Source organism: Scyliorhinus canicula, chromosome 12, assembly GCF_902713615.1.
Source record: "Scyliorhinus canicula chromosome 12, sScyCan1.1, whole genome shotgun sequence".
Classification (NCBI taxonomy): Eukaryota; Metazoa; Chordata; class Chondrichthyes; order Carcharhiniformes; family Scyliorhinidae; genus Scyliorhinus; species Scyliorhinus canicula.
Genome location: NC_052157.1, coordinates 136856597 through 136870229, shown reverse-complemented (window position 1 = coordinate 136870229; position 13633 = coordinate 136856597).

The window sequence follows — 13633 nt, the reverse complement described above, 5'->3', positions numbered from 1 at the left end:
ATGGCAACAGCACGCATATACCTATAAAAACCTGGAAGAATGACCCAAGACACATTACAGAGGCACAATCAGGTACATCAATGTGTAAATTCCTCCAGCCTTTCCTTATGTTTTAGTGATCTGATGATGAGATCAGACCATGGTTTTTGGAGTTGTTTCCAGTACGTTAATGCCTTCTTTTTTCGCCTTATTATCTACAACCTTGGCTACAACCATTGGCTAGCACTGTTGACTCACAGCGCCAGGGACCCCGGTTCAATTCCAGCCTTGAGTGACCGTCTGTGAGGAGTTTGTACATTCTCCCGGTGTCTGTGTGGGTTTCCTGCAGGTGTTCCGGTTTTCTCCCACAGTCCAAATATGTGCGGGTTAGGTGGATTGGCCACGCTAAATTGGCCCTTATGGTACAAGGACATGGAGGTTAGGTTACAGGGAGAAGGCGAATTGGACAATGGAGAGGACATGGGTAGAGTGTTCTTTGGGAGGGTCATTGCAGTGTCAATGGGCCAAATGGCCTCCTTCTGCACTGTAAGGATTCTATAAGCACACATAATAGTAAAGGCCCAGTTTGATGAGGACTATATACATTCAACACAATTGTTCACAATTTACATAGATGATTTGGAGTTGGGGACTAAGTGCAATGTGTCCAGGTTTGCAGACGACACTAAGGTGAGTGGTAAAGCAAAAAGTGCAGAGGATACTGGAAGTCTGCATAGGGATTTGGATAGTTTAAGTGAATGGGCTCGGGTCTGGCAGATGGAATACAATGTTGACAAATGTGAGGTTATCCATTTTGGTAGGAATAACAGCAAAAGGGATTATTATTTTAATGATAAAATATTAAAACAGGCTGCTGTGCAGAGGGACCTGGGGGTCCTAATGCATGAGTCGCAACAGGTGATTAAGAAGGCAAATGGTGTTTTGTCCTTCATTGTTCGAGGGATGGAGTTTAAGACTAGGGAGGTCATGCTGCAACTGTATAAGGTGTTAGTGAGACCACACCCGGAGTCTTGTGCTCAATTTTGATCTCCTTATCTGAGAAAGGGCGTGCTGGCGCTGGAGGGTGTGCAGAGGAGATTCACTTGGTTAATCCAAGAGCTGAAGGGGCTGGATTACGAGGAGAGGTTCGGTAGACTGGGACTGTACTGGTTGTAAATTAGAAGGATGCGGGGGGGGGGGGATTTTATAGAAACATATAGAATTATGAAGGGAATAGATAGAATGGATGCGAGGAAGTTGTTTCCACTGGGGTGGGGGGGGGGGGGGGGGTGAAAACAGAACTAGGGAGCATAATCCTCAAAATAAAGGGAAGTAGATTTAGGACTGAGTTTAGGAGGAACGTCTTCACCCAAAGGGTTGTGAATCTATGGAATTCCCTGCTCAGTGAAGCAGTTGAAGCTCCTTCATTAAATGTTTTCAAGATAAAGATAGATAGTTTTTTGAAGAACAAAGGAATAAAGGGTTATGGTGTTTGGGCGGGAAAGTGGAGCTGAGTCCACAAAAGATCAGCCATGATCTCACTGAATGGCGGAGCAGGCTCAAAGGGTCAGATGGCCGACTCCTGCTCCTAGTTCTTATGTTCTTATGACTTTCCCTGGCAAATTAAAGTCTTGATTGCTTGGACACTTATGCAGATAGGCATTTTTAAAAAATAGGATGATTGCAGGGTTATTGTTATCGAAGGACAAGATTAAAGCGTGCGATTTTACTGATGTATGATCCTTGCTCGCTTGAAGTGCACATTAGCAATTCATAGACACACTCCTCACAGTGTTATGTCCTTCCAAGCACATGCATTTATAAAATTGGACAGCAAATGAGTGGCAGGACATTATTTATCTAAATACGATCCTGGCTAAATAAAGATTATTTTATAACTTTCACCTTGTCACTGATGCACAAGTTGCTTGCATATTATATAGCATGCGCAACAGAAATATCCCCAAGTCTCTTGAACTTTCACCTGATCTGCACACACCCTGACACAGTAAATCTAACAACAATGGAAGTCCTTCACTTGTTCTCCCCTCCCTCTGTGCATACTCAATCCAAATAACCGCTGCAACTGTGGTAATCAGCTTAACATCAACCGAATGAATTCACATCAAGGCAATCATTCACCATAGGTCAAATCCCACCTCTAAAGCACTCTAAAGCAGTCTTCGCCAGCCAGCTCATCATGCATTGGTCATCTATTTTCCAAGCCTGAATTTCTTTGAAACCAATAGAAAGTCTCTAAAATGGCTGCCGATTCATTGCGAACCAGATTCACGCAACTGCCAAGACCAGTTTCACTTCCATACTTTGTTGCATTTTGTGAAAACAGAATAGAACTCAATAGTTTATTGAGAAACTCTATTCTGTCTAGTTTCAATTCTTCCACGGGATGTGGACGGTGCCGACAAGGCCAACATTTGTTGCCCATCCTTAATTGTCTTTGAGCTGCATGGCAGAGACGGTCAATCACATTGCTCAGGTCTGGAGTCACATGTAGGCCAGCCTAAGATGGGTTTTGAAAACAACAGACGGGTTTTGAAACCACAATCGATGATAGCAGTTGTCCCCATCACTGAAGCTAACTTTATATTCCAGATTTATTCATTGAAATCAAATTCCACCAGATGCCACGGTGGTATTTGAACCCGTATCTCCAGAACATTAGCCTGGGGGCCTCTGGAATACTAGTGCAGGGACATTACTCTATGCCATCATCTCCCCTGTGTACAGAATCAAAAGAAAAGAGATCTGATTAACCTGAGATAACTTTAGCTGAAAACGCATGAAGGAATGAAGATTAACCTTGGTAGATTAAAAAAAACAAGTTACTATGAGGCTGAAGATGAAGATAAGTAGACAATCACATTCTGTTGATTTTAAAGTTCTTTTGATTTGAAAGACACAATTACCAGTAGATGGTGCTATAGTATTGCAACATTATAAGTTTCATCTTATAATTATCACTGCATTAAAAAATGAACTTCCATGAGAATAGCATCTTGCATGACCTCAGGATAACCTGAAGCACTTCACAAAAGGTGAAGTATTTTGATAGTGAAAGCACTATTGTAATGCATCCAACTTCTCCTGCACACTAGTGGCAGGATAGACTTAGTCACATCTCTGGCGTGGGGCTCGAACGCCTAACTATCTGCCCAGTATATCATTGTGCGGCCACTGAAACAGAGATTTAGGCAATTCTTCCCTCAGATTCTCGATCATTGAAAGATTAGTTTACATTTTTTGCCATACACACACTAAGTTCAGCTTTTAACACATTGCATAACTCTATTCTCCAATTGCAAGTTTGTATATTTATATTTCCACTATTGTTCTTACAAGTCGTGTTGGTTTGTGGTGCAAAACTGGGTTTATACTCCCATCCGGCCACAGGCGGTTTACAGTTCGTGGGGACCCATGCTCACCTTAATTTCTGGCCCCCGCAACCCCCCCCCCCCGAGTTGGGGGAGGGGGTGATTTTGGATGTCTATGGTCAGATGTTGGTGATGGAGCAGGCATCATTAGAGGAGGGAAAGAGGAAGTGGGAGGGTGAACTGGGTCTGGTCTTTGAGTGGGAGAGTGTGGAGTGAGGCTCTTCATAGCGTCAACTTCTCCTCCTCATGTGTAAACCTGATCCAGTTCAAGGTGGTGCACAGGGCACACCTGACTAGGGCATATGTGTGAATTCTTCTCGAGGGTATAAGATAGGCGTGAGCGGTGCTTGAAGAGGTCGGTGAATTACACTCACATGCTTTGGTCTTGCCCCAACGTTGCTAGTTTCTGGACCTCCTTTTTTTGATACAATGTCAGGGATTTTGGTCGTTCAGCTGGAACAGTGCCTATTGGTGGCCATCTTCGGAGTATCATAGAAACATATAGAACATTACAGCGCAGTACAGGCCCTTCGGCCCTCGATGTTGCGCCGACCTGTGAAACCACTCTAAAGCCCATCTACACTATTCCCTTATCCTCCATATATCTATCCAATGATCATTTGAATGCCTTTAGTGTTGGCGAGTCCACTACTGTTGCAGGCAGGACATTCCACGCCCTTACTACTCTCTGAGTAAAGAACCTACCTCTGACCTCTGTCCTATATCTATCTCCCCTCAATTTAAAGCTATGTACCCTCGTGCTAGACATCACCATCCGAGGAAAAAGGCTCTCACTGTCCACTCTATCTAATCCTCTGATCATCTTGTATCGGACTCATTGTTGCTGCAGATGAGGGCAGATGTCCCAGCCTTCGCCTCGCTAATAGGAACTGGTCACCATCAGGCTGGCAAAGTTACCCTCCAGAAACATGTCCCTAAACCTCTCCATGCCCTCCCTCTCCCGTGCCCTAAACGATGAAACCAAGCCAGACGGCACAAACCTTTGGTTCCTGCAAATCGGAGCCAACAGTGACATGGAGCCCAGTTTAAAATGCTGCCTAAATTGATTCCAAATTCTCAAAGCGGCTATACCCACAGGTCTCAAAGAGAATCTAGCAAGGGAAACTGGGAATGGTACAGTAAAAAGGGCCCTCAAACTCGACCCTATGCACAAAACTTCTTTCATCCGCCTGCATAGAGAGTTAGATCCTTGAATTCCCCCGCACTTTATTGATATTTGTTACCTGATAATAGAACAACCGAAAAGGGTTCTGACTCGTACAACTGATGTTAGAAGGCATTAAACACCTCATTGACCTTTTCTGGGTCAGAAACCAACCAGTCGCCTGAGTCCCTTACCTGTACTATCTCCCAGGAGGCAGCCTGCTACCTCAGCTGGCGAGCCAACAGACGATTGGCCTTCTCCCCATGCTCATAATATGTCCCCTCGAGCGTCGCAGCTGGCTCACTGTCGACAAAAACTCAAACTCCATTTGCATCTATTTTCTGTCCATCAATAACTCCGATGTCGGGACGATCGAGTAGAGGTGATCCACCACAACAATGGCATCCACCAGTCTCTGCCTCTCTACCTTCACAGATTTAGCCCTATATACTCATCAGAGATTATCTCCGCCGCCCCCCCCGCACCCCCAATAACTGCCTTCAAGGGCAGCACGGTGGCGCAGTGGTCGCACTGCAGACTCACGGCACCGAGGTCCCAGGTTCGATCCCGGCTTTGGGTAACTGTCCGTGTGGAGTTTGCACATTCTCCCAGTGTTTGCGTGGGTTTCACCCCCACAACCCAAAGATGCACAAGGTAGGTGGATTGAACACGCTAAATTGCCGCTTAATTGGAAAAAATGATTTTTTTTTCATAATTTTTTTTAATAGAAAAACAACTGCCTTCAGGGCTTCCCAGAGCGTAGAAGGTGAGACCGCCTCATTCCTATTGAACTCAACATACTCCCCAATGACAGAAGACATCCGTTTGCAAAATTCCTTATGCACGAGCAACGTCATGTCCAATCTACACAAGGGTCACTGAGAGCGGCCCAGCTCCAACATCAAGTCCACAAAATGCAGAGCATGATCTGATATCCCAATCACTGAGTAACCCGCAACCCCCTCCCCACCCCAGAGAGAAGAGACCTTTCCACCGTACCAAAAGCAATCCGGGAGTAAACCTGATGGACATGGGGATAAAAAAAGAGAACTCCTTATTGCTCGGAAACTTAAATCTCCATGGGTACCCCTGCACATCTTTGGACTGAAATGAAATGAAAATCACTTATTGTCACGAGTAGGCTTCAATGAAGTTACTGTGAAACGCCCCAGTCGCCACATTCCGGCGCCTGTCCGGGGAGGCTGGTACGGGAATCGAACCGTGCTGCTGGCCTGCTTGGTCTGCTTTCAAAGCCAGCGATTTAGCCGAGTGAGCTAAACCAGCCCCTGTGGGAGGAAACCGGAGCACCTGGAAGAAAGCCACGCAGACATGGGTAGAACGTGCAGACTTCGCACAGACAGTGACCCAAGCCGGCAATCGAACCTGGGACCCTGGCCCTGTGAAGCCATTGTGCTAACCACTGTGCTACTGTGCTGCCCAAACAAATTTTCTTTCCACCAAACAAATCGCCCATAAACTGGGCAGAATGATCCAAAATCGTACTACCCTGTCGGGACCCACCGTGTGTGCGACTGCTCACCACATAGCTGCCACCGAAGGTCCCCTGACAAACTTTTAACTGAGGTTAACAATTGTGCAGCATTCAATATAGGTGTGCCAACATTTTGCAATGATTTGCTGATGGCATTAATTCTTTGGTCAATTCTTTGGTTCCCCAGAAGAGTAAAAACAGCAAGATCACTTTTCTAAACTTCTCTGCTAAGGATTTTGCCTCAGTTTTCTACATAGTTTTTTCTGAACTTGATGTGGCTATGTTTCGTAAGGGTTCCTTTATATCAGCAAAGCTCATTTTCAAAGCCAAAACAGCATCTGCATGAGCACACCGCCTGGTATCACAAATTCTGTTGACTATCAAATTTTCCTGCTCCAATCGTGATTGCGTCATATTCCACCGATGCGTGGAAAACAAATAAAAAAGGCATACATGTTTTGAACAAAGTAAAAGAAATATACTGCTCCTTCACATTATTTAACTGCAGTGTTGCCGATTAGATTCAAGGAGTGACTGGAACATGGGATGAATAATGCACAGGGGCTTGCATTGTTCAGTCTTTCTTGTAGACCTGAATATTTTCCTGTCACATTTGTGGCATTATCGAAGCTCCGTCCGCGACAATTTTTGATCTCTGAACCTAAATTTTCAATGATTTCCAAAACAGTTGTCTCCAGGCACTCCGAAGTGTGGGATTGTAGCTGGACAAAACCGAGAAATCGCTCTGCAACTTCACCTACCTTAACATTAATGTTAATTGGTCCACGTGACTCACGTCTAGTGTTGAATCAACTATTATGGAATAGTATTTGGCATCTTTTACTTCATTCGTGAATTGGTTTCTGATCCACGCTGCCATTATAGTGATGAAGTCATCGTAGGTTTGGTGGGTTAAAACGTTTGTCATCCTTGAGCTTTGCATATTGATCATTTTCAAATGCTCATTGAGAAACTCATCAAATTCGCTGAGGTATCCACGACAGGCTACAAAATGTACCTCTTTGATTTGACAATGATAAGTCATCATGTCCTCTTAAAGGTCATCCCAAAGAAGATAGCAGTTTGACTTTGGCAACAAAACGTCACAGCACGTTTCTCCAATATGAACACTCCTTTTCAAACTGAGCCTAGAACATAGAATCAATTCTTCCAGATAATTTACATCTTTGAACAAATGGGCACACTGGCTTTGGAAGTTTCATGATCAGCAATATCTCTTCCAACATTTCTCCAGTTAGAGTATCCGTCGCCGAATGCCTGTTTGTCTTTCCTTGGGCCAGGGAATAATTTACAAATATTACAGCGGCCCGCCTTAGAGGTTTCTGAAAGAAAGCAATCATTTTCTAATTTTCGTCACCTATTTCTCTTCACCCTCAGTAAATGGGACTTATGAAGACTTATTTTAAAAAATATATTTTTATTCAAAATTTTTACATTATAAATAACCGAAAAGGAAAATAGAAACCCCCCCCGCCCCTTTACAGAAAAAATGAAACAACAATAAACAAACAAATGAACGTTAACCAATAAACAATAAACAATAGTAAATCTCAAACCAAACATGAACATACCGCTCGCCCCCTCCTTCCCCCCCCCACCCCCGGCCCCCGGGTTGCTGCTGCTACTGGCCCTCTCCTAACGCTCCGCCAGGAAGTCTAGGAACGGCTGCCACCGCCTGAAGAACCCTTGCACAGATCCCATTAAGGCAAATTTCACCTTCTCCAATTTAATAAACCCTGCTATGTCGTTAATCCAGGATTCCAGGCTTGGGGGCCTCGCATCCTTCCACTGAAGCAGAATCTTTCGCCGGGCTACCAGGGATGCAAAGGCCAGAATACCGGCCTCTTTCGCCTCCTGCATACCCGGCTCATCCGACAACCCAAATATTGCGAGCCCCCAGCCCGGCTTAACCCTGGAATTCACCACCTTTGACACCGTCCTCGCTATGCCCCTCCAGAACTCCTCTAACGCTGGGCATGCCCAGAACATGTGGGTATGGTTTGCTGGACCCACCGAACACCTCGCACATCTATCCTCACTCCCAAAGAACCGGCTCAGCCTTGCTCCGGTCATATGCGCCCTGTGCAGCACCTTAAATTGTAAAAGGCTGAGCCTAGCGCAAGAGGAGGAAGAATTTACTCTTCCCAAGGCAGCCGCCCACGTACCCTCATCGATCTCCTCCCCCAGTTCCTCCTCCCACTTACCTTTTAACTCCTCCACCGAGGCCTCCTCCTCCTCCTGCATCACCTGATAAATTGCCGAAATCCTACCCTCTCCAACCCACACCCCCAACAGCACCCTATCCTGAACCCTGCGCGCCAGCAGCAGCGGGAACTCCACCACCTGACGCCTAACGAACGCCCTTACTTGCATATATCTGAAGACATTTCCGGGGGGGGGGGGAGCCCGAATTTCTCCTCCAGTTCCCTAAGGCTCGCAAACTTCCCGTCGATGAACAGGTCCCCAATCCTCCTAATACCCACCCTGTACCAGCTCTGGAACCCCCCCATCCATTTTCCCGGGACAAACCGATGGTTCTCTCGTATCGGGGTCCACACCGAGGCCCCCACCTCCCCTCTGTGACATCTCCACTGCCCCAGATTTTGAGGGTCGCCGCCACCACCGGGCTCGTAGTGTACCTCATCGGAGGGAGCGGCAGCGGTGCCGTCACCAGCGCCCCTAGGCTCGTGCCCATACAGGTCACCATCTCCAACCTCTTCCATACTGCCCCCTCCCCCTCCATTACCCACTGCGTACCATCGCCACGTTGGCAGCCCAGTAATACCCGCAGAGGTTAGGCAACGCCAGCCCCCCCCATCTCTGCTCCGCTCCAGAAACACCCTTCTCACCCTCAGGGTCTTTTTAGCCCACACGAACCCCATAATACTCCTGTTAACCCGCTTAAAAAAAGCCTTAGGGATCAGGATGGGGAGGCACTGAAACAAAAACAGAAACCTCGGGAGCACCATCATTTTAATGGACTACCCCCTACCCGCCAGGGAGAGCGGCAGCAAATCCCACCTTTTGAACTCCTCCTCCATTTGCTCCACCAGCCTCCTTAAGTTGAGCTTATACAGGGCCCCCCAGCTTCTAGCCACCTGCACCCCCAGGTATCTAAAACCCCTCTCTGCCCTTTTTAGCGGAAGCTCACGAATCCCCCACTCCTGGTCTCCCGGCTGCACCACGAACAGCTCACTTAAGCCTATGTTAAGCTTATACCCGGAGAAATCCCCAAACTCCCTGAGGATCCTCAGCACCTCCGGCATTCCCTCCACCGGTTCCGCCACATACAATAACAGGTCGTCTGCATTCAACGATACCTGGTGTTCCTCCCCTCCACGCACCAACCCCCTCCAATTCATAGACTCCCTTCAAGCCATGGCCAGGGGTTTAATCCCCAGCACAAAGAGCAGGGGGGATAAAGGGCACCCCTGCCTCGTTCCTCGGTATAGCCGGGAATATTCCGACCTCCTCCTGTTCGTGGCCACACACCACCGGGGCCTCGTACAGCAGTCTTACCCAGCTGACGAACCCCTCCCCAAACCCAAACCTCCTCAACACCTCCCACAGGTACCCCACTCCACCCTATCGAAGGACTTCTCCGCGTCCGTAGCTACCACTACCTACGCCTCCCCCTCCACCGCCGGCATAATAATTACATTCAGGAGCCTACGTACGTTGGTATTCATCTGCCTCCCTTTCACAAAACCCGTCTGATCCTCGTGTATAATCCCCGGGACACAGTCCTCAATCCTCATGGCCAGTACCTTTGCCAGCAGTTTCGCATCACATTGAGAAGTGAAATCGGCCGATACGACCCGCACTGTAAAGGGTCCTTGTCCCGCTTCAAAATCAGAGAGATCAGCACCCTAGACATCATCGGGGGCAGGACCCCCTCCCCCTTGCCTCATTGAAAGTCCTAACCAGCAGCGGGCCCAACAGGTCCACGTATTACCTGTAGAATTCCACCGGGAACCCATCTGGCCCTGGTGCCTTCCCCGCCTGCATGCTCCCTAGTCCCTTGACCAGTTCCTCCAACCCAACTGGCGCCCACAGCCCCATCACCTGTTCCTCCTCTACTCTCGGGAATATTAGCCGGTCCAAAAGGCGACCCCCCCCCCCCCCCCCCCCCCCCCCCCCCCCCCCCCCCGATGGGGGCTCAGACCGATACAGTCCCTCATAGAAGTCCCTGAAGACCCGGTTGATACCCACCGCACTTTGCACCGTGCTCCCCTCTCCTTCCCTCACTCCCCCAATCTCCCTCGCTGCCTCCCGCTTCTGGAGCTGGTGTGCCAACATCCGGCTGGCCTTCTCGCCATACTCATACACCGCCCCTTGTGCCATCCTCCACTGCATCTCCGCCTTCCTGGAGGTCAACAAGTCAAACTCGGATTGGAGGCTACGCCGCTCCTTAAGTAATCTCTCCTCAGGGCCTCTGAGTACCTCCTATCTACCCTTACCATCTCCCCCACTAGCCTCTCCCTCTCTCTCCTCTCCTTTCCTTCTTTATGGGCCCTGATGGAGATCAGCTCTCCCCTGACCACTGCCTTCTACGTCTCCCAAACCACCCCTACTTGCACCTCCCCGTTATCATTGGCCTCCAGGTACCTCTCTATACACCCCGGACCCGCCTGCTAACCTCTTTGCCCGCCAACAGCCCCACCTCCAAGCGCCACAGCGGGCACTGGTCTCTCTCCTCCCCCAGTTCGAGGTCCACCCAATGCGGGGCATGGTCAGAGATGATTATCGCCGAGTACTCCGTGTCTTCTACTCTTGGGATCAGCGCCCGGCTCATTACAAAAAAGTCAATCCGAGAGTATGCCTTATGAACATGGGAAAAGAATGAGAATTCCCTGGCCCCTGGCCTCGCAAACTTCCACGGATCCACCCCCCCCCACCACACTTCCAACACTAATGAAGGTTCAACTCAATTTTATTAACTACTTCTAACTAACTAACACACGATGACTGTGGGTCTAAATGATGCTAACTTAAACTAGAGACCTAAGTCTTGTCCGAACCAGTTGATTCTCTCAGCACGTGTTGTAAGTCTGTGCTGGGCTGGATGAGTTCTTGTTACACTGAGAGGCAGCACCCAGAATGAGCGGGAACCGGGGTGCCCTCTGCCTTTATAGTGTGTGTATTCTAACTGGTGATTGGCTGCGGTGTTTGTACATATTGATTGGTCCCAGTGTGTGTCCATCAGTGGGTGTCTGCACCATGATATACTGGTGTATATTATGACAGGCAGCATGTCGATGAGAAATAGGAGGGGCAAGGACTCGGACTCCAGAGTTAATGATGGCTGCTATTGGAAGAACCTTTCTTCTTATGCCTGGCTGAAATGAAATCCAGGTTCCATGGTAACACAATACATTTACGTATAACCTCTCAAGTTATTCAACAATATTATAAAGATGCTAATAGTGGTTCAGATGCTAAGTAGTTAAGTCTTCTATTCTTCATTACCTGCTAAGCATGCTAACACAATGACCTTTGTCCCATGTAGGAGTGGGAGAGTTATTAATTAAATATTGATGTGGTATTCTGAAGCAGTACAATTTAAAGGTAATAGTCCACCATGTGCTCAACACCCAGATTATGATGCCTAAATTTTACCTGGTTAAAGAAAGCTCCACAAATACTCTAAGTCTGTAATTGAACACAAGAGGAATTGTTGGAAAGACAGAATGGATCTATCATCAATTCATAGAATCGCTGGAGCGCAGAGGGAGATCGCCTGGCATGTCCATATCGGCTCTCTGTACAAGCAGCTCAGGTAGTTCTATGACCCAGCCCTTTTCCCATTACCTTACATTTTTTTCCTCTTTAGATAATTATCCAATTTCTTTTTGAAAGCAATTTTTGCATCTGCCTCTGACAGTGCATTCCAAATCCTAACACGCTGCGTACAAAAAGCTTTCCCTCAACATGCGCTGCTTCTTTTGCCAATTATCTTAAATCGGTGTCACCTGGTGCTTTGTCCCTCTGTCAATGCGTAAGCTTTCTCCCGATCTACTCCTCCTGGACTGCTCATGATTTTGAATACCTCTATCAAAGCTCCTCTTAGAAGTCTCTTCTCTAAAGCCAGCGTCCCCAGCTTCCCCAACCTACCTATGTAACTGAGGCCTATCACCTGAATATTCTCGTAAATCTTTCCTGCTTCCTCTCCAATGCCTTCACAGCTGTTCTAAAGTGTAGTGTCCGGATTTCAACACAATATTTCAGTTGAGGTCAAACCGGTACTTTGTAAAGAGTCACCATAACTCTCTTGCTTTTGATTAAACATCTGTAAAGAGAAATAAGGCAAGTCAAAGTTTCTGCATATATCTTTCATAAGAAGGTGAAATATTTTCCTCTTTCATGTGGGCTTACAGTGGGCTTACTGTATATTCCCATTATTTAGAGTTATTCCACCCCCCCCCTCCCCCCCCCCCCCCCCCCCCCCGCCCCAAAGCTGACTTTAATCTTTAGCAATTGGAATAATTGAATAATTACAGTTACATGGCGGCACGGTAGGACAGTGGTTAGCACAGTTGATTCACAGCTCCAGGGTCCCAGGTTCAATTCCCGGCTTGGGTCACTGCCTATGCGGAGTCTGCACAAAAATGTGCAGGTTAGATGGATTGGCCATTCTAAATTGCCCTCAGTGTCCAAAAAGGGCTGGTTGGGTGGGGTTACTGGGTTACGGGGATAGGGTGGAGGTGTGGGCTTAGGTAAAGTGATCTTTCCAAGGACCGGCAGACTCGATGGGCTGAACGGCCTCCTTCTGCACTGTAAATTCTATGATTCTATGAATTCAAAGAGGCACTTGAACTGCAGTAAAATTCGGCATACAGCAGGTGAAGGGCTAATTTCATCCCAGGTATTATTATAAATACAATAAACTCATAATAATTCGAAGTTTATTTGAAATAGAAAAAATTGAATCAATCAATGAATTGAATGAAGGAAAATGACATGAAAAGGTCACTGACTGCTAAAGATTGCATTGTTGGATAGTTTGAATGAAGTGACATTTGAGTTTAGAAAGAAATGAATACACTTAGAGCGCCTTTTATGACCTTAGGACATCCAAAAGTACTTTGCCACCAATGAACCACTTTTGAAGTGTTATTGCTGTTGTAATAGAGGTGTTTGCATCCAATTTGTGAATAACAAGCTATCACAAACAGCAATGTGTTAGGTGTTGGATGAGGGATAAATATTGGCTAAGACACGAGGGAGAATCACAGGATCCTTACAATGCAGAAGGAGGCCATTCGGACCATCACGTCTGTGCTGACCCTTCAAAAGAGCACCCTACCTAGGTCCAACCCCCACTCTAGCCCTGTATCCCCACCCAAGCTTTGGGCACTAAAGGGCAATTTAGCATGGCAATCCACTTAACCTGCACATCTTTGAACTGTGAGAGGAAATAGGAGTAATCGGAGGAAGCCCACACAGACATGGGGAGAAAGTGCAAACTCCACACAGAGGTCGGACTCAAACAGACTCGATGTCGGGTCCCTGGCGCTGTGATGCACCAGTGCTAACCTCTCTGCCACTGTGCTGCCCCTGTGCCACCACCCGGCCCCAAAGTGC